Genomic DNA, 27,204 nt, shown 5'->3' with positions numbered 1-27,204 from the left:
AAACTAGTAAAATTTCAATAGCTCTGTATAGCAAATGTCCTGGGTTTTGTTTCTTTGTGGGTTTTGGGTTTTTTGTTTGTTTGTGTTGCTTTGTCTTTTGCTTTTGTTTCTTTCATACAATCTTGCTTTTATGCAACCCAAGTGGAGATACTGAAATGAGGGGAAAGTAGTGACTTACAGCAACAATAATCACCTCATACAGCTTTGTGGGGTACCTAACATGCTTGACCGCTTCATCTGGCCCCATTCATGTGGCTATAGGTCCTACACACCCAGTACTTAAGCTAGTGGCTCACAATTCTCCAGCATGTAGCTCCTCCCCCTGGGGACCCTGGAGGACCCCAATCATGATGTTCCCTGGCCATATTCCATGAGGATGAAAAGCTGCAAGCCTCTGGAATACACATGCCATTTCTTTTTCTGTTCTTTCTTTCTTTCTTTCTTTCTTTCTTTCTTTCTTTTTCTTTTCAATATTTTGATGGACAAAGAGGCCAGCCCAGACCCATAGGGTAGGGGAGAGAACTCTCCTTTTGGTGCAAGGATCAATGAAGAATAGTGACCATATTTAATTCACCAAGTATGCTCCTTGCTGGCCCTTCCCCTCTGATGTCTCATTTGGTCCCAGCTACCTACCCTCTGGGGATGTACACAAATGCCACCCCCTGCTTAATGTGTGCCTGGTGCTGAACATGGCATGCACGAGTGTGAGGTCATTTCATCATCACCACACCACTTAGGGGTGTTGGGCCATCGTAATGATACCTGGATGCAGAAGCCAAGCATCTATGCGAACATACCAGGTGTGGCCTACTGCACCCTTCCAGAGTGACCTTCAGTCACTGTCCCCTGGCACCTCCAGGATGTGATTCTCCTAGTTTGTAAAAGCAAAGGATCTAGAGCCATCAGTGTTCATACATGTTCTGTATACCTTTCATGCCCAAGAAAGGGAAGCAGACAGGAAGCCTGAGCCATTGTTTAAGGAATGAGGAAGGGTCCACCTGATGTGACCTCCTCCATCTTTGGAAGAAATATGTCCGGGGCATTAGAACTCATCTTCAAACTGCCTCCTCATGATGAAGAGCTATGAAGGCCATCAGAGTGTGCTGAGGCAGCAATGTATGCTGTATATTGGAAAACAGGGGAGGCTGCCTGGCCCCTTGGGCACTGACATGCACTTACTGGCCTGAGTTCTCAGTGGAGTGGGAGGAGTTGCTCTGTAATGCTATTGATACCTGTATAGTCTGCCACATGCAAAGTCAACAACTTACAGCTCTCCTGGTTATGTTTGGGATGACAAAGGTTGACAATACTCCCAAGCGAACACACTTTAGAGCAACCTAATGGCAAATTCTCACTTCTCACAGTGATACACACTGTGGGACCTCATAGATCAGACCTGGCTGGGGGTAAGTGTTGTCTGTCTGTCACACTCCTGCCACATGGATGGGGCTGGCTCCAGGAACTTGACCTCCAAAAGGAGCAAGTTCACATCAGGCATGTAGTTGGCCCTTCTCCATAGTTCTGCTGGGTGGTTTTGGGAAAGCTCTGAGCTTTAGTTTGCTCTTTGGAAGGAGGACAATGCTTTTGTGTGAACTAACTGCATAAACAAAATACTGAGCCCAGGACCTGACACTTAGATGTCAAAAATCCGTTACTGATCTACCATCTCAGATGATCAGAGTTGAGGGGTAGTAATTCCCAAGATGATGTCATAGGTGTGGTATCAGGTCTAATGAAAACCTAAAGGAAGAGTGTTCTTGTTTGGGGATCTCACCATAGTTGTGTCATTCAAGTCCCACTGGTTAAATGACACACATCTGATCTTCAGCATGGCCCTCTGCTTTGCTCACAGGTGTTGCTATTGTGGTGGTCTCCTTCTTCCTCTCAATGTACTACAACGTCATCAATGCCTGGGACTTCTGGTATCTCTTCTGCTCCTTCCAGGTAAGCCAACCTCTGGTCAGAGCAAAAGCAAAAAGGGTAGAAGATGCAGGGCCACTCACCAAGTGGGGAGCTGGTAGAGGATGAGAACGCCAGCCTGTGGGAACCCTCTCAGTGAGGGGGGGGAGCGTGATGGGAGCCACAAGCCAAGCAGGGATGACAGAATCTGGATCCACTACTTATCACAATGTAAGCCAAACTATGCACTGTGTGTGCGCACGTGTGCATGCATGTGCGTTTGCATGTGTGTACACACATGTGCACAATCATTTCTGAGGAGCAGGTCCACAGCACTCATTGGAATATCTACAGGAATATTTTCAATGACAAGCATTTTAAACAGTGCATTATCTAAATTCTTGTTACTGATATTCTGGAAGGGTCTAGGCTTTGTGGAAAATAAATATGAGCCATAATTCCACACTAAGCGCTGGAATGTTCCTCTCCACCAGTCACATTCTATCCCACCCCACACCCATCTTCATCCTTTTCACTCTCAGAGACTCTAATCCCACTGCCTCCATATCAGCCTCTTTCCAGATGGAAAAAGAAGAGAAGGACCCAGGAATTACCACTCTAATATCCATGCATTCCATACTTCACAGAACTCCCCCCCCTTACCCCTGCAGTAAATCCTCTTCCAAGGTTACACAGCAGACCTTCACTTGCACTTCTATGGGCCATGCAGGTCCCCCGGAACATATAAATCTACACTGGCATGGCCATATACACGACATGAGAGCTTTTGTTCAATCCCAGGAGCTACAAGTGACTCTATAGGACTCTAGTTTATGGGAGGGTGTGGGTCCTTCTTAGTGGGTACATTTAGCAAAGCAAATATAAGGACCCTATCTTTACCTTCTGATGCAGATGAAGGGAGAAGAACACTGAAAATCTCTCAGTTGTTCCGTGCCCTAGAGCTTCTTCATGTAGCATGTTCATTGGCAGGAATATTAAAAAAAAAAAAACAAAAACAAACAAACAAACAAACAAAAAAAAAAAAAAAACTGACGTCGAGCTCATCTCAAGCAAAGGACCCCAGAGGTATCCTCAGATTTGCAGCCAAATATGTGAAACAGTGTGAATTAGAGTGGCCTCAGCAGAGGGCCCAGAGAATGTCGGCTAGGCAACTGAGCTTAGAGGGCTTCTGTTTCTTAGCTAGGACCTGCTGCTGGTTCCATCAGACACCACAGTGTCTCCCTCCTGTGGCCTGTACATACAAATGGGCTCACTGCTCAAGATTCTAACTCAAGTACCTTCACAGCTTTGTTTTTAAATTATTTTTAAAGTTTATCTTATTTATTTTATGTATATGGGTGTTTCACCTGAATGTCTATGTACAACATGCATGCCTGGTGCCTGCAGAGGCCAGGAGAGCGTGTCAAATTCCCTGGGACTAGAGTTACAGAAGGGGAGCCATCCTATGGTTACTGGGAATCTAACCTGGGGAAAAACAGCCAGTACCCTTAACTAGTGAGCCATCTCTCTAGACCTACAACTGGTTTTGAACAGGGTAGCTACAAGGATCTGGAAAGACTAGGCCAGGAAGCCTCTGATCCACTGTACTCTGTTGTTTCACGCAAGCCAGGCTAGCCCATATTTACAGGATAAGGTGTGAAGCCTCCTGTCAAAGACGCTTCCTATCATCCCACCAAGCCCTTGACCTTTCCCTTGACTGTCTGTTGATTCTCACTTCATTGAAAAGGATCCCCTGCCATGGTCTGTCTGCCCACTTAATGGTAACGGCACAGGCTACGACGAGGAGTATGAAAAGGCTTCGTCAATGCAGTACTTCTGGTGCAGGAAAACACTCAACATCTCACCATCCATCCAGGAGAATGGAGGAGTGCAGTGGGAGCCAGCACTGTGCCTCATCCTGGCCTGGCTGATGGTGTATCTGTGCATCCTGAGGGGCACTGAGTCAACCAGCAAGTTGTGCTAGGGAGTGTGATGGGACTGAATCTGGTCCATGCTAGGAGCTGTCTCTTGCTGTCCAGAGTAGAGGCTCAGTGGGTCAGAAGGCATGGATGGTGTTATTGGCATGTCCCTGTACTAGCTGACAGTGGAGGGTGTCAGAAGTGATTAAAGTTGTAGCACTGAATCTGAAATGACAGGCCCCAGCCAGTTCTCACACTCACCTGTACCAGGTCATTTCATGGAGATATTCAAACACCCTGCTATTCAGTCCTTCCACCTCAAATGCCAGAGCTATTATTCTGTGGAGGGAACCTCAACATCAGACTAGCCAGCCTCTGGGGACTTTATTGTGTAGTTGGATTTGGGGTCCCATTTCAAAGTGCTTTCAGGAAATCAATACAACCCAGAACTGTTGGGTTCTCCCTTGGTTTTTTGTTTTGTTTTGTTTTGTTTTGTTCTGTTGTGTGGTATGGGGTTTTAGTTCTTGTTTTGGCTTTTATTTTTAAAGTGTCTCCTTATGTACTTCAGGCTGGCATGAAACTGGCTGAACGGCCCAAGTTGGCCTCAAACTCAGTGATCCTCCTGACTCAGCCTTCTGAGTGTTGGGATTTTAGGCCACAGATATGCCAAAATACCCAGCAAAGGCCTTTTATTTGCCTAAGCTCATTCTTTCTGTTGAAATGCCCAGGTTTCCATTCATCCTAGGGCTGGAGTATCTGCTGTATTTCCATCACCCGTACCTGTTTCAAACTGGGGTGAATGCTCCATATTCAGCTATTAGGCAAAGCAAATCCATAGTGGATCACGGTGTCTTATTCTTCTAACAGCCCCTCAGAGTAGATACATGAGGTCACTCCCAAAAGGATTAGATAGGCAAAGTATTATTCGCAAAATCACAGCCAGGGACAGCAGACTCAGGACATAGCCCATATTTACTCCAAGCTCTTCCCATCCTATTGGTGACATGCAGCATGAATATTCTCTTCACATCCTTTGTGACTTAGTCATTTACAATTTTTCTTCTTCTGACAATCCCATGAGACCCCTAGATCTCACTCTCCTGATCACCTGCCTGCCTTCTCCAGCACTGACATGTTTGTTCGGTTTTGTTCTTTCATGAGGCATCAAGCTTAGAACAACCTATGTCATTGAGATATTGCATGACAACCCCAATGTTGTTTCTGGCATGACATATCACATTATTTTCTAAGTCCCCATAGTGGCCAGCATCTTAGCCCCAAAGCACTTTGCCTCACAGCTGAGCAGAAGAATCAGGGTGTTCTTTCTCAGCTGAGATCAGACCTTGCAGCATCTGCTCTGTCCCAACCTAGACCAAGCATGATCCAAAAGATCTAATGGTGATGTCTGTACCCTTGAATATTAAAGCAGTCCTTTCCTCTCCAGGCCTCTTATAGTTGTGAAAATAAGTAGAGTCTGGACATGATGCCATATTAATCCTCACCATCTATTTTCTCTCCTTATACTATGACCCCCCACCCTGACTGAAATGCCCCAGGGTTCCATGTATGGGGAAAGATGCTGCCTTTTCCTTTTTGTTTGAAATCTCTTTTATTCTCCTCTGAAGTTTTACTTATTGGTCAGAGTTATTTCTCCTGATAGGTTAAGCTAAAGCTAGATCACATGTCCAGCCATCCTTCCCACAAGAAAAAGAAGGAAGCCACTTTGTGAGGACTCTAGAAAGCCCAGAAGAAACACAGCCCACTGGCAGGGGTGGGGGTAGAAGTCCAGAGCTTTCCCCGAATGTCTTCTTAGTGCCCAGTGTTATGGACCCGGTTCAGCCCTCCCCCCATGCCCCTGAATTTCTTTCACATCACTGGCAAAAGGACTCTTATCCATTTGCATCTCACCTGGTTTGACATATTAGATATTTGGGTAAATTCACTAACCCCCTAAATGTGTAAGAAGCCATGGTAAACATATATCCCACATTCTCAGTGTCCTTCTGACAGTCTTAGAAGTACATGAAGTATGGTGCCATGCCAAGGAAGAAATGGAAGACTGAGATTAATTGAAGCATATCAAGACATGGTCACTAGCTTGGTTTCTCAGAGGTGGATCCAACCTAAAAGAAGATTGATAAAACAAAACCAACCTTGTGAAAAGTTTTGTTTTGTTTTGTTTTTGTCTATGAATCTAGGCATACATAGAAAGTGAATTACCCAAAATTTCCCACCCAGGGTAGGCAGATGTTTATCTGAAAGCCCTTACTTTCAGGCTTTTAGAAGTCAGGGTGACCCTGAGTCTGAGATTCCCCTGCCAAAGAGACTAAGAACACATCCTTAAATTGTGATGCATGTCAACAGGGAAAGAAGATTGGCTTAACCAAATAGACTTTTCTTTTTATGAAGAATGCACAAAATCAGTACATTTGTTGCATTTGTTGTGGGGACTTTGCCCTGTGCACTGTTTTCTACATATGGACATGCCTAACCAGGCTCCCCTCGGATCCCATCCAGAAAACCCAGTTCTGCCCCTTAAGACACTAATTTCACTTTGGAGATAACATAGATCCTGTAAGTGATTAGTCTTTCTGATTTTCTTGGGACCTCAGAAAGCTGAGTCAAATCTGGCTGAAAAAACAAAACAGAACAAACAAACAAACAAAAAAAAACAAAAACAAAACAAAACAAAACAAAACAAAACAAAAAAACAAAAAACGTGTTGTGTGGGCTCCTCCAGCCTTTCAGCCTTTCTTAGAGAAACAGGGGCTCGGGGAGTGTTGCCTCTCATGCACTGGAGAAGAAATTTCATGGGGGCAACAGACATGAGCAGCCATGTCCCACACTTTCTTTCTCTAGACCATACTCAGAACCTGTGTCCTACTCAGGACCAGTGCTACCCACAGCTCTTAGCAGCTGTGGATGCAGCCTAAATGCCAAAGAATTAAGGTTTTTGTGGGAGTGGCGGTCCCCATCTCTCCAGCAGTCTTATTCTGTTCCTGGATGCCTACAGGTGGTCTACTTCATCGCGTTGATGCCCTACTGTGTGCTGATATCTACTTGGTCCGTGGCCTCACAATCCACGGAGCTACCAATGGCCTGAGGTACATGTTCACACCCAAGGTATGGTTTGCTAGGGAAGGGGACTGTCACTTTCTGGGATACCTGGGAGGAAGGGGAAAGAGGGTAAGATCTGTAATCATCAGAGCTGGTGTGAGCCCATGACTGGGCCAAAGACTATAGATATCCTGGAAGTTATGTTCTCTGTAGCCTGTCCTGCAGCCCTCACTACAACTAGTGACTAGTGCCTGTGCCTTCCTTCAGGTCTTCCTGCTCCAGTTCTCACCTAAAGCCCAGTCCAGACTCCCCACTAAGCTAGGGACCATGGACATCTCTCCAGTCATCTCCCTTATCTGATCCCATATTTTCTTAGACCTTTTCCCTCTAGGGAATGCTATGGTCCCGTCCCTAACGTTTTTTTTTTTTCCAGTCACCCTAGCCATTGTTCTTCAGTGTAGATGTTATTGAATTTAGAGTAGGGCACATTCTTTGCTGGACAAATGGCTGGAATCATATGACTGTATCCTTTCAAAATGGACACTCTTATTGCATAGGCCTTAAGTGTCAGTACTGGAGTAATCTCGAACTTGACTCCACATCCACCTAAATTTCCTGTGTGGTAAGACTGTTGTTGTGGTAGGCTGGTGATTTAGATGTTTTATGTGTTTTAGACTATTAGACCAGGCAATACTCAATTGCACTCTCCATGGGTAGGGTGCCATAGAGGGTATGAGAGGAAGATTGCTGAGTAGTTTACCTGCCAGGAAATACACTGGAGACATTCTGAGACATGGACCTAGAATTCAGCCCCAAGTCATTCTGACTACCTGTGAGTTGGAAGTAATTTCTTCCCCATCTCTGAGCTTTCATCTCCTGGGAGGGAAGAGTTTGGGATTAGAGCTCAGGATTCCTCAGCCCTATCCCTACTGGCCTTCTAGATGAAACAGCTAGCCAACCCCAAGGCCTGGATCAATGCAGCCATGCAGATCTTCTCCTCACTGGGCTTGGGGTTTGGCAGCCTGATTGCCTTTGCCAGCTACAATGACCCCTCCAACAACTGCCAGAAGCATGCCATCATTGTGTCCATCATCAACAGATCCCACCTCCAGATATGCCAGCATCGTGTCCTTCTCCATCTACGGCTTCAAGGCCACCTTCAACTATGAAAACTGCTTAAACAAGTGAGTCTAAGCTGTCCCTCAGAACCGTGGACCCCAAGTGGGAAGGCAAGGCTCCAAAGCCCTGAGCTGAAAGGGAGACTGGGAAGGACTGGGTTCCCAGAAGTCAAGGAGTAGACTAAAGACACCAGTATTGAGGTCTGCAATGTGAGGGTCAGTTCTGTTTCCTCGACGTGCTAATTGCTGCCTTCTACCAGCACTAGAAACTGAGGGTCCAGAAAGCAAAGGCCGCCTTGCAGGGAATGGGACATTTAAGGTAGGCATTGCACTTAGCAGAAAGGGGCGTTCAGGAAAAAACAAAACCAAAACCAAACAACAACAACAACAAACACACCAGTGTCTTCATCTCATTTGTAAGCAAGGCCTCTCTAGCCGAGTCTACTGTCTTTGGCTTCCCTCAAAACAAATGCTAATATGTCCAGTAGGGAGGTCACTTACATGAGTAGCCATCTCTAAACTAGGACTTAAATTAATGGAAATCAGTATACATGCAAATCATTTAATTCATACTGTGATATAAAATTAAGCTTAATAATTCTAGGCCAAATGTAGTGGTGCATGCCTTTAATCTCACCAATATGGAGGCAGAGTCAAATGAATCTCTTAAGTTTGAGACTAGCCTGGTCTACACAACAAATTCCAAGACAACCGAGGTTGCATAGTAAGGCCCTGCCTGAAAATAAGTAAATATGTTTAAGTGATTCTAAACTTATTTCTAAGCGGTTGGTCAATGGCATTAGCCACATTCTTGTGTTGTCACCACCAAAGGGTACGAATCTGGCTATGAAGTATTGAATGCTTCCAACATCCTACCCAATCTCACTGGAGGCCACTTATCCAGATGTGAAGTAGCCTGTTGGGAGGTAGTTTCTGTTCTCATCTCTTCTGCACTGGGCAGGAGGGAAGAGGCTACCCACCTTCCTCCCAGGTTTTAGAGCCAATGGCTTTTTAGTGGTATATGTTAAGATGATAGTCTGCTCTGCAGGGTGATTCTGCTGCTGACAAATTCTTTTGAGCTAGAAGATGGCTTTCTGACAGCCAGCAACCTGGAGGAGGTGAAGGACTACCTGGCATCCACCTACCCAAGCAAGTATAGTAAAGTGTTCCCACACATTAGAAACTGCAGCTTGGAGTCAGAGCTGAACACTGTAAGAGGCCTGGAAAGGGTGGGCACTGCCTCTCTCCACACGGTCCATGAAGACTTGTGGAGAGAGACATGGTCCCCTGCAACAGTGATGAGAGACTGGACTCCTGCTCTCTCCCAGCTGCTACTAGGAATTCTTTTCATTTCCCTGTGTCTTTTTGAAATTTCCAAAACTTGAGAAAGGCAAAGGACAAGGTAACACACTGTCTTACTTAGGGTTACTTAGAGGAGGAGAGGGTTTATTTGGCTGCACTCTCACATTGCTGTTCATCATTGTAGGAAGTAGGGACAGAAATTCGAACAAGGTAGAAAGCTGCAGGCAGGAGCTGATGCAGAGACCATGGATGGGTGCTGCTTACAGTTTGCTCAACCTGTTTTATTTATAGAGCCCAGCACCACCAACAACACAACGGACAGTGTACTCTCCCAGCAACCATTAATTAAAAAAATGCTTTACAGACAGATCTTATGGAAGCATTTCTCAGCTGAGGTTCCCTACTTCCAAGTTGACATAAAACTATCCAGCACTCAAACACCAATATTTCCAATTCTCAAATTAACACTATAAACCTTTTTGTTACATGAAACGTAGATTTTTATACAGGACAAACAAAATTATTTTAAGGACACACAATTAAATGTCCCTGAAATTAATAGAAAGTTTTCCCTACTCATTGTAGACAAAATCCCTTACAGTTTTGTGCCCATGATACATTGTTTTTAAATTTTATTTATTAACATAATATCCATGCATGCCTATGAAGGGCCTGATGATTTGATACAAGTATGACATATATAGCCGCTAGACCAATGCCCCTAGCATTTCCTTCTCCTCATACATGGATTTTATATATATATATATATATATATATATATATATATATATATATATATATATATACTCTTCTAGTTATTTTTGTGTATCATGGATTCTTGTAGATTAGAGTTACCTACACTTCTGGGCACAGAAGCAGCGATTTCTGCTTCTAATTCCTGTGTTTTTGTGACTCTTGTCTAACCTCTGTCTTCACTCGCTGCCTTTCCATCTTCTTGGAGGTTCATTTATCACTTTCTACAAATGAGTGTAAAAATGCATTATTTGTCTATGATTTGTTTTATTTACCATGATGCCTGCACTTGTCTCTACCTTTACACTTGACAAGATTTCATTCTTTTTATGGCTAAGTATTATTTCTTTGTGGATACATACCACGTGATTTGTATATGTTCACTCTTCCATGGATGGTTTTATATCCTAGAGTTTTTTTAAAGGAATATCACAGTAAACATGAGAGTGCTGCTATATCCTTGACACATGGCTGTTAAGATCCCTTTGCAATAATATCTAATTGTGGTTTTTATTTGTATTCCCTTGAAGATTAATGATGCTGACTTTTTGTTCATATATTTGCTGGCTATTTGTGTCTTAAATTTTTAGATGTTTTTATTTTATTTGACACATATGAGTATTTTGCTTGCATGTGTATGTGTATGCCAAATGTATGTCTGGTGCTCGCAGGGGTAAGAAGAGGGCTATGACAGTGGTTATGAGTTGCCAGGTGGGTGCTGGAAACTGAACCCAGGTCTTCTGCAGGAGCAGCAGGCGCTCTTAACCAGTGAGCCAGCCCTGACGTCCCCTCATTTCTTTTAAAGAAATGTCTATGTAGCCCATTTCTTTGCCCATTTTTTAAGGTGGACTCTTTGCTCTCCAGTTGTTTCAGCTCTAAATAAATAGAATTAAGGGAATGAGAGGTATTGGCAATAAAAGAGTCAAAATGCTAATGAAAGATGTCAAGATGACTCCAGGAAAGGAAAGATACTCTATGGAGCAGATGTCCTAGTTAATTTTCTGTTCCTGTGAAGACACACTATGTATTATGTACTCTGTACTCTGTACTATGTACTATGTTCTATGCTTATCAAAAAAGCATTTAATTGAGGCTTTGCTTACAGTTGCTTTGAGTCTATGATCGTGGAAGGAAGCATGGCAGCAGGCTAGCAGGAAGAATGCCTGCTTATATCTAATCCACAGGCAAGAGGCAGAGGGAGGGGAAGGGTGAATGGGGAAGGAGTAAGAGGTAGGACATTGTAGAAGAAAGAGAGGATTGGGTTCAGCCTGGGCTCCCTCAATGGCATACACACTCCCTTCAACAAGGCCATCTCTCCTAACCTTCTAAAATAGTTCTACCCACTGTGAACCAAGGGCTCAAATATATGAGCCTGTGGGCACCATTCTCATTCAAACCATCACAGAGTTCTTATTATTATTGTTGTTGTTGTTATTATTATTGTTGTTTTTGTTATTATTACTGTTGTTATTATTATTATTATTAATGTGTTCATACTACCCAAGACAGTTCACAGATTCAGCTCAATCCTTACCAATAATAATGTTCATAGAATCAGAAAAAAAATCTTAAAATCTACATGACACTATTGAATAAAAGAACGAAACTGAAGTCATATCTATACCTGATTTTAAGGCTGTCTACAAAGTGTCTGGTATTGGCTTGAGAAAAGACAAGGAGACAAGTACAACATAGTAGAGTACCTGGAAATCCACATATTTCTATCAAAGACACCAAGAGAATACATTGGAAAGCCATCATATCAATTACTGATGCTAGATCCACATCTCACATGCTGTACAAAAGTCCAAAAGTATGAAAAGTCTAAGGGGAAACAGGGGAAACACTTGAAGACATAGGTTTGTGTGTACCTTTGTTTTGGGATAAGACCACAAAACTTGCAACAGAGTAAAAACCAGTGGGATTACATCAAAGAAAGATCTTTCTGTGCAATAAAAGAAATAGTCAATAGCATGAAGAAAATATTTAGGAACTCACACACACATTCACAGAGTAAGGGGGAGACTTAAATAAATAATATTGTTTTGTTAGCAGTTGTACTAAGTAATGACATTTTTAAAATAGTAAATACATAAAAAACAAATTTAATTATGGCATTTTAATACATAAGTTTCATTGCTCCTTATTCTTATTCACCTTCTCTCTATCCTCCCTCTTTACCCCTTCTTTCTGGTATAATTTAGAGGGAAAGTATATGTTGGAGGTGTAAGAATAGAGGAATTACTATAAAAATACAAAAAGAAGTCATAAAAAACTGCTCAAGTAAGATGATTGTGGTTGATACATTGTTTATGAACTAATGAAGCAATGAAGATCAGAGAAGCAAAGCATCCAGGCTACCAGAGAGCTCTGTCCTGTACCAGGGCTGGAGAGATATTATTCATAGCAAGCTGGAGACTAATTGCCAAGAGTAAATACTTAATGCCCTGCTCCTATCTTATATATTAGTGCTGGGGATTAAAGCTGTGAGCTCTGTTTCTCTTTTAGACTGATTCACTTCTGGTGTAGCCCTGAATGGCCTTGTAAATCCAACATTAAGTATTTTTGAATTTTATATTTTCTTACTCCCTGTTGTTGACTGTGGCCTTCTCTTGTGGCTCACCTTTTAGTTGTAACAGGATTTGCTTTAAACTCTGTAGGGATATGGAAGAGTGTTATCTCTCCCTCCATCTTTGTTCCTGGGGATTGGGTTTTGATTTAGGAACATGCTTTCTCTCATTCACCTAAGTCTGTCAGATAATTTCCTTTGTGAATGTCTTTGCATATCTTCTGTTACATTGCTATTGTAAATAGTGTCTTTCTCCTTATTTCTACCATTGTTTATGTTGGTGGCAGAAGAAACAAACAGTTTTGTATGTTAGTCTTGTACCTTGAAATCTTGATGCATTTCCTAATGAATTCTCACAACTACAGATTGCTCATATTTTCTCTATAAACTATCCTATAACCTGTGGATATAATTTAGCACATTTCTTTTCAGTGTCTGTATTTCAACCCTTTTTTATTGTGGTTTCACTATTATTATTGATTTTATTGGAGTCTCAGGCACAATTGTTTTCCTGTACTTTGAACACAGTGAAATTCCAAGTTTTAGGTGAACACTCTGACTAGTTCTTAGATTTACTATAAAGACTTTTTCAGACTGCTTTTAGAGAATACTTTCAAGGCCAGGATAAAGGTTCCATGGCCTTTGCTTATTGGTTAGGTTAGGGAGTAGTTGGTTGTTTTTTGTTTGTTTGTTTTGTTTTGATTTTCTCTTTTTTATTTTTTTTTAATTTTATTTAATTTTATATAATAGTCCCATTAAATGAAAACAAACATTTATATACAATATTTGGGAATTTGGGTGTCGTTCTTTCCAAACTACTTCCTGCTGATAAGGCGCGCTGTCTTGGGGGATTCGAAGAAGATTCAGATATCCTGGCTGTAGTTTGTAGGGATGGTTTGTCTAGCTGTTTGGAATGTAGGATCAGCTTGTATTCTGTTTCAGGCAGTTTGGCATGATCAAACCACATTAGTCTGGAAGGAATCCACATCTTTTCATTTTCTGTGGAAACAAAAATAGAAATCCTTTTCCCCAGTAACTTGTCCTTCAACTTAAATTTTGGAGTCAAAGCACTTTTTTTTATTTTTTATTTTTTTGTTTAATATATTATTTTACATGTCGATCCCAGTTCCCTCTCCTTCCCCTCCCTCCCTCCCTCCCTTGCTCACTCCCCTGAGCCCTCCCTCCTTCCTTCCCTCCCTTTTTACCCTCTCTGCCTTCTCACATGCACTCTAAACACCCTCCCCTCCCATCCCCCCACCCCAATTCCATATGTAGGGGAGTGCCATCCAGTTGGGGTCATGTAGATCTGACAGGTTCTATGAAGTAGGGACTAGGGCTTCTCTCCTGTCTCTAGATTAAGGCAGTTATCCCTCCATGGGGGATATGTTTGCAAAGTTCTTTTGTGAACCAGGGACACATCCTGGCTCCGCTGTCTGGGGTCTCTTAGACTGCTCAGTCCTTCTGGCTGAGACCCATAGTCAGGGGGGCCTGAGTCAGTCCCATGCTGGCTTCCCAGCTATCAGTCTAGTGGCCCTTAGCTCCTCCTTGTTCAGTTAAGCTGTCTCTATGAGTTTCTGCTGCATGGTCTTGTCCTCTCCATCTGCATGTAGGTTCTAGTTCGACTCAGTGTTTATGTATGGGTGTTTGATCCTTTTTTCAACAGGCATTAGTTGAGGGCTCCATGGAGAAGTTAGTTGTTGATCTCACTCTCTGGGAAGGGCATTTATGATAGTCTTACCACATAAGCTCAACTTGTTAGTTGAGAGCAATCTTATTGTTCTCTCGACCTTTCTTTGTGTTCAATTTTATCTTCAAACCAATATTGGCTCCCTCTTTTATCTTCTCTCTCTCTGTCTCTGTCTCTGTCTCTCTCTCTCTCTCTCTCTCTCTCTCTCTCTCTCTCTCTCTCTCTCTCTCTTTCCTATATTCTATTCCTAACCAGGCTCAATCTTCCTGGTCGCACATGTTTTCCTTTCCTCCCCCTCATTTTCTCCTACTTCTCTCTCCATTCGCTGTCCTCCCCCACTTCACCTGAGCTCTGGGGGACTTGCCCCTTCCCAGTTCTGTAAGGGACTTTATATGAATCTCTTAGAATACACCTTGTATCCTAGTTCCTCTGGTGTTGTGTATTATAGGCTGGTGATCCTTTGCTCTAACTCTAAATTCCATATATGAGTGAGTACATACTATGTTCCTCTTTTTGTGACTGGGTTACCTCATTCAGGATGGTTTCTTCTAGTGCCATCCACTTGCCTGCGAATTTCAAGATACCATTATTTTTTTCCGCAGAGTAGTATTCCATTGTGTAGATGTGCCACGTCTTCATTATCCATGCTTCAATTGTGGGGCATCTAGGTTGCTTCCAGGTTCTTGCTATTACAAATAGTGCTGCTATGAACATAGTTGAACAGATGTCTTTGTTGCATTGATGTGCATCATTTGGGTATATGCCTAAGAGGGGGATTGCAGGGTCCTGTGGTAAATTAGTTCCCATTTTCCTGAGGAACTGCCATACTGATCTCCAAAATGGCTGTGTGAGTTTGCATTCCCACCAGCAGTGGAGGAGTGTTCCCCTTTCTCCACATCCTCTCCAACATAAGTCATCATTGGTGTTTCTAATATTAGCCATTCTGGCAGGGGTAAGATGGTATCTCAAAGTTGTTTTGATTTGCATTTCCCTGATAGATAAGGATGTGGAGCATTTTCTTAAGTGTCTTTCAGCCTTTTTGATTTCCTCCATTGAGATGTCTTTCTTCAGTTCTGTACCCCATTTTTTAATAGGGTTATTTGGTGTTTTGTTGACTAGTTTCTTGAGTTCTTTGTATATTTTGGAGATCAGCCCTTTGTCAGATATAGGATTAGTGAAAATCTTTTCCCAGTCTGTGGGCTGCCATTTGTTCTTGTCAACTGTGTCCTTTGCCTTACAGAAGCTTCTAAGTTTGAAGAGGTCCCATTTATTAATTGTTTCTTTCAGTGTCTTTGCCCCTGGAGTTATGTTCAAGAAGTGGTCTCCTATACCGATTTGTTCAAGGGTACCTCCTACTTTCTCTTCTAAGAGGTTCAATGTGGCTGGATAGATGTTGGGGTCTTTGATCCATTTGGACTTGAGTTTTGTGCATAGCAACAGACATGGGTCTATCTGCAGTCTTCTACACACCCTCATCCAATTTTGCCAGCACCATTTGTTGAAGATGCTGTCCTCGCCCCATTGTATAATTTTAGCTGTTTTGTCGAAAATCAGGTGTTCATAGGTGCGTGGATTAATATCAGGATTTTCAATTCGATTCCATTTGTCTACCTGTCTATTTTTATGCCAATACCAGGCTGTTTTCAGAACTATAGCTCTGTAGTAGAGTTTAAAGTCAGGAATGGTGATGCCTTCTGAAGTTCTTTTATTGTATAGAGTTGTTTTGGCTATCCTGGGTCTTTTGTTTTACCATATAAAGTTGATTATTATCGGTGAAGAATTGTGGTGGGATTTTAATGGGGATTGTATTGAATCTGTAGATTGCTTTTGGTAAGATTGCCATTTTTACTATGTTAATCCTACCTAAGCAAGAGCATGGGAGATCTTTCCATTATTTTTTTTTGTTTTGTTTTGTTTTGTTTTTTTTTTTTTGTTCTTTTGTTTTCTGGGGTGTACCATTGTCCACGGAGAGATACAACACTTTCCTCTTTTTGCTTGTTGTTCTAGTTAGAGTTATAATTGCTATGAAGAAAGGCCATGACCCAAAGCAAGTTGGGGAGGAAAGGGTTTATTTGTCTTACACCTCCATCAGGACCTCAAGGTAGATTCCTGTAGATAAGAACTGATGTAGAGGCCACGAGGTGTGCTGCTTACTGGCTGCTCCCCCCCATCACTAATTAAGAAAATGCCCTGCAACTTATGGAAGCATCTTCTCAGTTGTGGTCCCCTCTGTTCAGATAACTGTAGTTTGTGTTAAGTTGACATAAAACTAACCAGCAACGTTGTAGAGCTCTGGGCCCTGCCTACAGGATCTATAGCCTGACCCTCCATTCCTGCACAACTCAGACACCAAGACGCTGACACCCAGGCTTCGAGATCTAGATCCCACTTGGGCAACTATGGCACCTGTTCTAAGCTTTGGCATCCATTCAGTTGCCTTCTTTTGGTTCTGACACTTAGTTTTTCCTTGCTTGTTTTTGAGATTGGCTTTATGTCCAAGATGTTATAATTACTGATTTTATTTTATTTTATGTTTTTAGAATTACTTTCTTTCCCCTGCTCCTGCCATTCTCTCTCTCTTATTTCCTTTCCTTTCTAATATATATTCTCTACTGTTTGAAATTTGGACTTTCATATCTCCTTCCTGAAATCTCTTAATTAATATTTAACTTAACACAGCTTAATGTTAGAGAGTATTCATGAGTTCCCTTTCAAAAAGTGAAAGAATTTTAGATCACTTTCTCCTGTCTTTCCTGTCTTTGCATTTTTAAAGACAGAAGAATGATATAGAAATCCTGATCTTCCCACCTCTGCCTCCTGAGTGCTGGGATGAAAGGTGTGTGCCAGACCTGGTTCTCCTCTTCCATTTTAAACATTATTGTCATGTAGTTCTGGCCCTTTGAGCCTATAACTTTCTAAATACCGCAAACTTAGGATGCATAAGGCAGTGAGATCTGTCCCTGGGCTCAGGGATGGACACACACACACACACACACAAATACACACACACACACACACACACAAATACACACACACACACACACACAAATACACACACACACACACAATTTTATTTGTAAATACTCTTTCTTGCATTCCAGCTATCTTTGGGAGAGAGGAGCTAGATTTAAAATAACTTCCTGTGGGGCTAAATAGATGGTTCATCAGTTAGAAAAGCTTGGTGTTCTTCTAGAAGACCGGAATTTACTTCCCAACACTCACATCAAGTAGTTCAAAGTCACCCCCCAAAGCATCCGATGTTTCCTTCTGGCCTTGTGGGCACCTGCACACACATGGTACACAAACACACATGTACATGTACATATGCATATAACTAAATAAATCTTCTTTAAAATATTGTCCTATAAGGCAAGTTTTTTTGTTTATCGGGGGGGGGGAGAAGGATGTGTTTTCAAGACAGATTTTCTCTGTGTAACAGCTCTGGCTGTCCTAAAACTTATTTTGTAGACCAGGCTAGTTTCGAACTCACAGAGATCTGCCTGCCTCTGCCTTCTGAGTTCTGGGATTAAAGGTGTGAGCCATCATGCCTGGACAGGGCAAGATTTAGGGACTGTAAACTTTGTTAGATTTTGCTTCCACATAAACATTTGGCCCCATTTGTTTTCTGTCATTCTTTTTTCCTTATTTTTGTTTGTTTGTTTGTTTGTTTGCATCTTTTTGAGGCAGGGTTTTTCGGTGTATCCGAGACTCTTCTGGAACTCCCTCTGTAGACCAGGCTGGCCTCAAACTCAGAGATCTGCCTGCCTCTACCTCCTGATTGCTGGGATTAAAGGCGTGTTCTATCACTGCCTGGCAATGTATAAGAGTCTTTTTAAACATTGTTTTATGTATATTTTGTCTACATGAACCATGTGCATTCCCAGTGCCCATAGAAGTCAGAAAATGCTGTCAGATCTCTGGAACCAGAGTTAGCCACACTGTAAGCCACTGTGGGTACTAGGAATTGAACCCAGGTCCTTCGGCACAGAAGCATATGAACGCTCTTAAACACCAAGACACTTTTTCAGCCCCTGGCCCCTTTTCTTAAAGAACTTGTGCAAAGAGTAGTTTTATTTTTTATTTATTTATTTTTTTTTTTTGTTAACAGTTATTTTCTCCCAATACTTGGATAACATTTGCCTTATAATTCTGGTTTCAATCGTTGCTGCTGAATTTTTCTTTTATTTTGATTTAAATTAATTATGTGTGTGTGTGTGTGTGTGTGTGTGTGTGTGTGTGTGTGTGTGTGTGTGTGCGCGTGCATGTGTGGAGGTCAAAGGACAACTTTGTGGATTCAATTCTCTCCTACCTTTACATGGGTTCTAGAGATTGAACATAAGTTCAGACCTGCATTACAAACAAATCTACTGGCTGAACTGTCTTGTCTGCCCTTCTTTTATTTTTATAAGTGAGCAGTCCTTTCTCTGACTTCCCTAAATATGTCCCTTTGACTTTGGCATCTTTAGTGAATTTAGTATGGGTGGGTTTTTATTACCTCATCCAGGCCTGAACCTAAACACTATTAAACCTGCTGGATTTATGAATCCATGATTTCTACTCAGTTTTGGCAAGTTCATACATACTATGTCTTAATTGTCACCTGTGTTTATGTCTTTTCTCCTTGAAGATCTTCATTTAGATTTATGTTAATCTTCTCCCTCCTATTCCACAGGTTTTATACCTCTTTGATTACATATTACACTCTCCATGTCATCATTTCATTGGGTTTCCTTCTATGTTGTTAAAAGGGAATCTGAGGTGGTTTAATGAGAATGTCCCCATAAACTCACATGTTTTAATACTTGTTCCCTATCTGGTAGAACTGTTTAGGAAGGATTAAGAGGCGTGGCCTTGTTGGAAGAGGTGTGTCTGCCTGCCTGCCTGCCTGCCTGCTGCCTGCCTGCCTGCTGCTTGCTGTATCCCTGCATGCCTGCCTGCCTGCCTGCATGCCTGCCTACCTGCCTGCCTGAGGCCTGCCTGCCTGCTGCCTGCTGCTATGCTTTCCTCATGATGATCATGGATTCTAACCTTCTGCAGCCATGAGCCCCAAATTAAACACTTTCTTTTTCATAAGTTGTCTTGGTCATAGTGTTTTCTCGTGACAACAGGAAAGTGAGGAAGACAAAAGTTGGTACTACGGGGTGGGGTATTGCTGTGACAGGAAGCTGGCCATGCTGCTTTTGGAAGGAATATGGAAAACCTGGGGAAAATGGATTAGGAAAGCTGATGACTGCTATAAGCAGGGTTGAATGGACATCCTAGTCAGAGCTTGGAGAAAACAGTGCTAAGATCATTGAGGGTTATGGATGCTCAGCTCAAGAAACTTCAGAGGGCAACAGTATTAGTGACAGTGTTAGGAACCATTCTTGTGGTGCTTGGGGAAAAAAATGAGGATGCTTTCTGCCTGAGGGCAAATTGAAATAGTTGGACTAATTTTATAGGCAGAGGAGATTTCAAAACAGCCAATTATTAACTCTATTGCATGGTTTTTAGTAATCACTTTCATGTGTAGCTACCATAAAAATAATAAGCAGGGCAAAAAGAAACACAAAATGTACAGTTTGAGGAGGGGAAAGAGCACTAATATAAGGAGATACCTGGTGTGAAACAGAATAAAGGGAGTGTTGTCTTTGGGTGAAGACCCTCCAGCTCAACCTAAAACTTGTAAAAAGGAAATGCCTTTTGTGTTTATTTCTAAAAAGCTGCAATGGGGGAAAATGTTATGCAAATATAATTCAAGAAGGGGAACAGGCTCCAACTCAAATGACTGAACATGGCTTCATTGGCCAGGTCGTTCTGGCTTTAGATCCCTGAGTGATATATGAGTAAAGGAGTTGTAGAATCTTCCTCCACAGTTAAGAAAAGCTTCTGAAGTGAGGTGTTTGGCATGGGAATCCCTTCAAGGAAACCAGAGAAGCTATATGTGAATTTATGAAAATGAAGCCTGGATTGGGTTGGAGACCTCAAGATGTTGGAGATGTCAAAATCATAGGAAATACTTACCAAGAAGCTTGGGACCAAATCAAGAGAGAAAGTCACATGTTGTAGCCAGCAGAACTTGAAGGGAAGAGCCATCTAAGCCCATTGGCAGCAGATTAGAGCTTTAAGATTTGGGGTTTGCCCTCCTGAATTTCCATTTGCCTATTAGCAACAGATTAGAGATACAGGATTTGAAGTTTGCCCCGCTGGATTTCTGTCATGCCTTGGTCCAGTATTTTCTAACTATATTCTCATTCCTCCCTTTTGAAATGGTAATGTATATTCTATGCTGTTTTACATTTAAGTATATAATTTACTTTTTGATTTTACAAGGAGTTATAATTAAAAGTTGCCGTAGTTCTCAGAAGAAATTTAAAAGTGTTAACACTGAGGGGACTATTAGAGTTGGACAAAAGTCATTTCACATTATGATCTGGCCACAAGCCTATGGCAGCCAAGGTGTGGGGTGTGATGGTTTGAATGAGAATGGCCCCCATATGCGCATATGTTTGAATACTTGGCCCCAGTTGGTAGAGTTTCTTGGGAAGGATTAAGAAGTGTGGCCTCATTGGAGGAGTACTGATACTGGCAGTGGGCCTGAGGTTTCAGAAGCCCAGGACATTCCCAAATAGCTCCCTCTGCCTCCTGTTTGCAGAAAGGGATATAAGCGCTCATGGGCAAACACCATGTCTGCCTGCCAGCTGCCATGTTCTCCCCATGATGGCCATGGACTCCAACCTTCTGTAACCATGCACCCCAAATTTAACACTTTATTTTCTGTGGCCTTGGTCATGGCATTTTTTCACAACAACAGAAAATAAGTAAGACAGAATCACTTTCATAGATCTTAATTGGCTTGATTCTGTAGTTAGAAAACATACTGGGCAAAATGAAATTCAGAATGTTCTACCCTCACATGTGCAGGATATCAAAAGAAAAGAAAATTATATATAGAGGGTGGAAATGAGGGGGCTGGAGAGATGGCTCAGTGGTTCAGAAAACTATCTGTTTTTCCAGAGGACATGGGTTCAATTCTCAGCACCCTGTAACTCAAGCTCCAAAGGATCTCTCTCTCTCTCTCTCTCTCTCTCTCTCTCTCACACACACACACACACACACACACACACATATAGACAGACATGCATGTGAGCCAAACACCAATGCATATAAAATAAAATTTTAAAAAGAAAATGAAAAGAAGTATACAGAGTTTTCGTTGGGTAAAACTTATATTTGCTTTCTTTGAACCTTGTTTTAAGCAGTTGACTACCTGGCTCTTAGAGGCTGGCTGATGTGATTAGGTTAAGTTTCACAGTGTACAAAGTCACCATTAGTCCAATTTAAGTGCATCTTTAGGTCAAACTACATTCGATTGAACAGAATTACCCTGAGAAATAACTCCCTGTCCACTAATTTTCTCTTCAGCCATATCTAATCCAATATTAACATTACAGTGACCTTTTAAACCAATAATAATATTAATCATTGAAAAGACTATTTTTTTAAGTCATTGATTCCAATTGTCTACGATTTGTGGTGCTTTCTGTGGTAGTCATGGGCAGGAAAGTGAGATCAGAGTACCCCAGTAGGGTGTATTTTAACACTGACATTGTTAAGAATTGATGGCTCCTGATAATAATAGTGAAATAATTGTTGTGTGATATCTAATATTCACTTAAAAATTACAGTGTCATGTTATCCTTATCTGCTCCTGACACCTACTATTCCCACTGTGCTTACACCATTGAGCTTATTTACATTTTTGTATCAGTCAATACAAAATTGTGTTTCTATAACCAAATACCTAACACGGTCATGAGTGAGGCATTTATTTTATTTCTGGAGTGAGAGGTACAATCTATCATGGTGGAGAAGGATTGTACAATTCATGACAATAGACTCATGAGCCTAAGACTCTAACAATTGATGGACAAGGAAGCAAAGAACAGACAGGAAGTGACATCGGGCTATAAAATCTCAAGACACTTACCCAATGATCTAATTTCTCCAGTGAGAGCTCAGCTCTGAAAGTTATATGTGATGATATATTATTTATGATTCATCAAAGCTTGCCTGAGGATTCAGAAAGCAAAGCCAGCAACAAACTATAGAGGCCAGGCAATGGTGATACATACCTTTAATCCTAGAAACGATACTAGCTAGCCAGGCAGTGGTGGCACACACCTTTGGGTAGATTTCTGTGAGTTCGAGACCTCCCCAGGGATACACTAGAGTGAATCAGTCTAAAAGATTAACAGAGCTCAGGCCTTTAATCCCAGCTCTAGAGAGGCATATAAAAGACAGGAACCCAATGTCTCAGGGTGCATTGTGAGATTTAATCTCTAGCCACCCTGAGGAGAGGTAGCAGTCTGAGGTTTGCTGGAGAACTTGCAGAGACAGGATCACCCCCTTTTAGACTGAGGTAGATGTAAGAGCTAGTGGCTCAGCTGCTTTGCTTCTCAAACCTTCGGCTTGGAGCTTGAACCCCAATATCTGTCTCTGGGTTTTTATTTTTGGTGTTACAGTTACACACCTCTAAGAGTGCAGCAAGACAGGGGAGGATAGACATTCCACATTTGAACTATGGTGTTCCATTCTTGTCCCCTCTGACTCACATGTGTATCTGGTGTCTTTTAATCATCAGCAGGCTGTCCAGGGCACGGGCCTGGCCTTCATTGTCTACACTGAGGCCATTAAAAACATGGAAGTGTCCCGGCTCTGGTCAGTTCTCTACATCTTCATGCTGCTGATGCTGGGTTTGGGGAGCATGCTTGGAAACACAGCAGCCATACTCACCCCTCTGACGGACAGCAAGGTCATCTCGTGCTACCTGCCCAAGGAGGCCATTTCATTCAGGACACCAGAAGGTGGAGGCAGGGCATGGGTGGGTGACAAAATGCAAGACAATCAGTGGAAGGGTCTAATTAGGGGCCGTGTGATTCTAAGACAACTCCAGAAGGGCTGCATGGGTGTAGCTGTGCTCCTGCTAGGGTAATACTCAGTTCCACTTGGGTAAGTTGTTCTAGGAGCTGTATGTACATGTAATGTGTACCACAGAGACCCATTTTTAATTTCAACATCTTGCCACCCAGCCAGGATCATAAGAACACTCCTGTGCCTCCGATGGCTCTATATTCAGGATAGATAATGTCATGTCTGATCACATGTCCTAGCTATCATGTGGGAAGCATCCTCTTCCCTGTTCCTCGAAGCCTGATAGCACCTGGTATTTTTTTTTTCTGAATTTGGGTCTCTGTGGTCCACAGTACAAAGGCATGTAGCTCCCAATCCAGCACTTAATCCTCTCCTGAGGGAACCTCCCACTGGCTGACATTGTATGGTATGGCAGTGGGAAGGGCTACTAAGAATTCAGAGGCACCATGGAAAGCCTTTGGAAGTCAGAAGAAAACCTGGAAATAGTCAAATATTGACTCTGCCATGTTGTGCTACAGGGAGTTATCTGACAACACTGAGCCCTGGCACCCGGGTATAAAAGGGATCTCTGACTACTACCTTGGAGGCTTAATCTGGTCTGGTATATGACCAGAGCCTGGCAAGTGAGAACACCTACATAAATGTAAATTGTAGTTTCCTCCCAAACCAATCCTTATCTAGGGCCCCACACCACATTTAAGTCCACTTCTCACAGTCTCAGGGGCTATGTTTTTGGTATCTTCAGCATTCCCAGACTTTCAACCATTATGATATCCCCCGAAGAGCAACACCCTGACTTTTGTTGTTGTTTTCGTGCTCTGAAGTACCTTACAAAGCAGCTCCTATAGCTGATGTGGGAACTCACCCTCCACAGCACACCTAGGGATCGATGGCTCTTGTTGACATCCAATGTGGGATGAGTCAGGGAGTCTCAGAGAGATGAGCAATGATCTTGTGTTCCAGGTCTGGTGTGCCTCATCAACTGTGCCATCGGCACAAGTTCACCATGGAGGCTGGGAACTACTGGTTTGACATCTTCAATGACTATGCAGCAACACTGTCTCTGCTGCTCATCGTGCTGGTGGAGACCATAGCTGTGTGCTACGTGTATGGGCTAAAGAGGTAAGGAGACCCCAGATCCTGCCTGCACAGGAGGCAGAGAAGCTGCAGGTCCACATCCATAGGAAAATCACCTTTCCTCTGTGCGCATGCCTGTTTTAGATAGCAGAACTGGCAGTCTGTTCTCTGCCCTCAAATCTCTGCTATCTCTTGCTTCCTCAGTTTACTTGTATCTTTCTTTCCTTTTCCATTTTCTTTTTTCCCCATTTTGTATCATCAGATGGATTTTAGGCTCAAAGAGTGGGTGTACCCTGTGATAATACATCAGATTCTATTCCTGAACACTTAAGTGTCTGTCCCCCTACTCTCAACCTAGGCATAGTGACTGCCTTTCTGCACTTGTCATGCCTTCCTAGGGTCAGTCACAGACAGGGTCTCAAAAACCATGTACCCTCAAAGGTGAAAAGAGGAACATTGTCCTATATCATTATTCTATTCTTTTTTCAGTGTGCCCATCATCTCTGCTATTCTAGACACCCCGGAGCATTGAAAATTTTCAGGGTCCATGCTACTGGCTTCAAGGAGCCTTTGTCAGAAAATCTTGGGAGTGAGCCTGGTGCACTTAGGTGAAGCCAATGTGCAATCAAATCTGAGAGCATGGTCAGAACCTATTGAAGGAGAGGGGAAAGTACGAGTTGTGTTTAGACATACTTACATCCAGGAGCAACTTGTACAAATATAAATGCTCTGTTGAACATCTCTAGTTATGAGGGGGAGTCACCAAAACAGAACAGTTGTGCTCTTGGAAATCAGAAAGGTGAAGTAATGCTATCAGGAAATGCAAATGTGCCTCTGTTTACCGATCTAAAGGTAGTTGAACCTGGGAGAATGGAGCCTAAAAAGGGGGAATAAAGTCTCACACAACAGCCAACTTTATTAAGAACATCAGGAAATATCCACTTTGAGTGTTAAGAAAGATCATGTGAGTAAAGCTCTCATGAGTTCAAGCTGAGTATAATCACAATGACAGGCTGCACATGGGAAAAAAAAAAAAAGAATTTCTATAGAGGTATAAATAAGTAATAATAGCCAGTTGGCAAGAATAATCTGAAGCAAACTATATGATACACCTGGGAGAGGTGTAGAAGAATAATCCTCCAAGAGCAATTCAGAGTTTTGGAGAAACTGAGGTCACGAGACTTTTATTTTCTTGGAAGTTTTCTCACAGGTACTCAGAATTGTTTTTTCTTCTTGAGAATGTTTCTTCCCTTTTCCATTTTTTCCTTTTTTTAATTTTATGTGAGTTGGTGTTTTGTCATGGGTGTCAGGGTCCCCTGGAGCTGAAATTACAGATGGTTGTGAGCTGCCTTGTGGGTGCTGGGAATTGAACCCAAGTCCTCTGGAAGAGCAGCCAGTGCTCTTGACCACTGAGCCTTCTGTCTAGCCCCAGCACTCCGAATTCTCACAGGAATGCATTCTTGGATTGTGTTAGGATACTCTTCCATCCACATTGTGGTTACAACCTGCTAAACCCACTTTAGATTAAAGAGCACCCTAAATTAAAAATGCATTTGTTATACCTGCCTTCCTATCCATCACACTCAGAGCTGTCAAATGATCATCCCAGAGGCCATGTGATTGACGGGGTTACCAACATCTCCACAGAATACCCTGCTTCAGATTGTTTGCCCACAAAATGTTGGGTCTCAAACTATAGCTTCTACAGAATTCATTTCCCTTTCACACATTGTAGAGTGAGAAGACACTAAACTGAACAGGTCAGCCAAGGAGCTCTCCACATACAGTCAAATGCCAGTTTCTCCATGGGGACGTAGCTTTGCTTTATTTTGTTACTGTAAAAAGAGAAAGATCACTGTAGAATGATAAAAGATCAATTATAATGTTTAAAAGCTTACTCATATAACAGCTGTAGAATATACATTCTTATCAGCACACTGAAATTCCCCCAAATCAAATCTCAAATAATGTAGTCGTAATTAGAGGTCAACGTGAATCATGAAGGTGGGATGCACCTGTAACCTACCAACTTGAGAGGCTGAAGCAGGGAGACTAAAGACCCGACCTAAACAATCAACCTAGCTAAATCCCATCTCCAAAGGGGAGGCTGGAGCAATGGCTCAACAGCTAAAAGCTCTGGCTGTTCTTGTAGAGACCATGGGTCCAGTCTCCAGCAACCAGTTGATGGTTCATAGCCATCCAGAACCCCAGTTCCAAGTAGGTATTATGTATATACATTATATATATATATATATATATGTGTGTGTGTGTGTGTGTGTGTGTGTGTGTGTACATATACATATGTATATGTAGAATATGCAAATAAAATAAAAACATATCTTTCTTTTTTTTAAAGGACAAGAATTGCAACACAAACAAAAGCAACAAACAAACAAAAAACAAACAAACAAACAAAAACTCTCAAGGTCTTGCCAACAGTGCTAAGGAGATTGGACTCTCTCATACAGGGAAACTAGAAACTCTTATGATTAATTAACAGTGGACTCACCAGGATGAGCAAATAATTGAAAATTGTATAACCTTAGTTTGCAGGGTAAGACTATAGAACCCTGCGTAGAGCTATCCTTGCTTTCTCTCCTTCCTCAGGAATTCTGGCGACTCAGCTTGATCATGTTCTGTATCGTGTTTCTGATAGGCACAGTGAAGTTCCTACCCACAGGGCAGTCATCCATTAGCCTGAATTGCATCCTGGGAACACTCAGGTGGGGCTAAGCCTGACTGAGTCACCTGCACTGGGAATCTGGACACCCCAGAGAACTGAGATTCATCCCTTTTGTTGAGATGATTTTTAAATACAGTTGTGACCGAGGTCTGAGTGAAGTGTAAATTTTAAAACAGACAGGACGCTCAAAATTCATGATTTATGATTGCTTGTCAGTTGTGCTCCTG

The 27,204-nt window shown here is 42.2% G+C and overlaps 1 pseudogene; it reads left to right on the top strand.

Moving 5' to 3' along the window:
- The first annotated feature begins 694 nt into the window (after positions 1-694).
- Positions 695-24,339, top strand: LOC127214763 (sodium- and chloride-dependent transporter XTRP3A-like; annotated as a pseudogene).
- Positions 24,340-27,204: the final 2,865 nt, after the last annotated feature.

This window comes from Phodopus roborovskii, unplaced genomic scaffold (genome assembly GCF_943737965.1).
Source record: "Phodopus roborovskii unplaced genomic scaffold, PHOROB, whole genome shotgun sequence".
Classification (NCBI taxonomy): Eukaryota; Metazoa; Chordata; class Mammalia; order Rodentia; family Cricetidae; genus Phodopus; species Phodopus roborovskii.
This window is presented reverse-complemented; position numbering and strand designations above follow the sequence as displayed.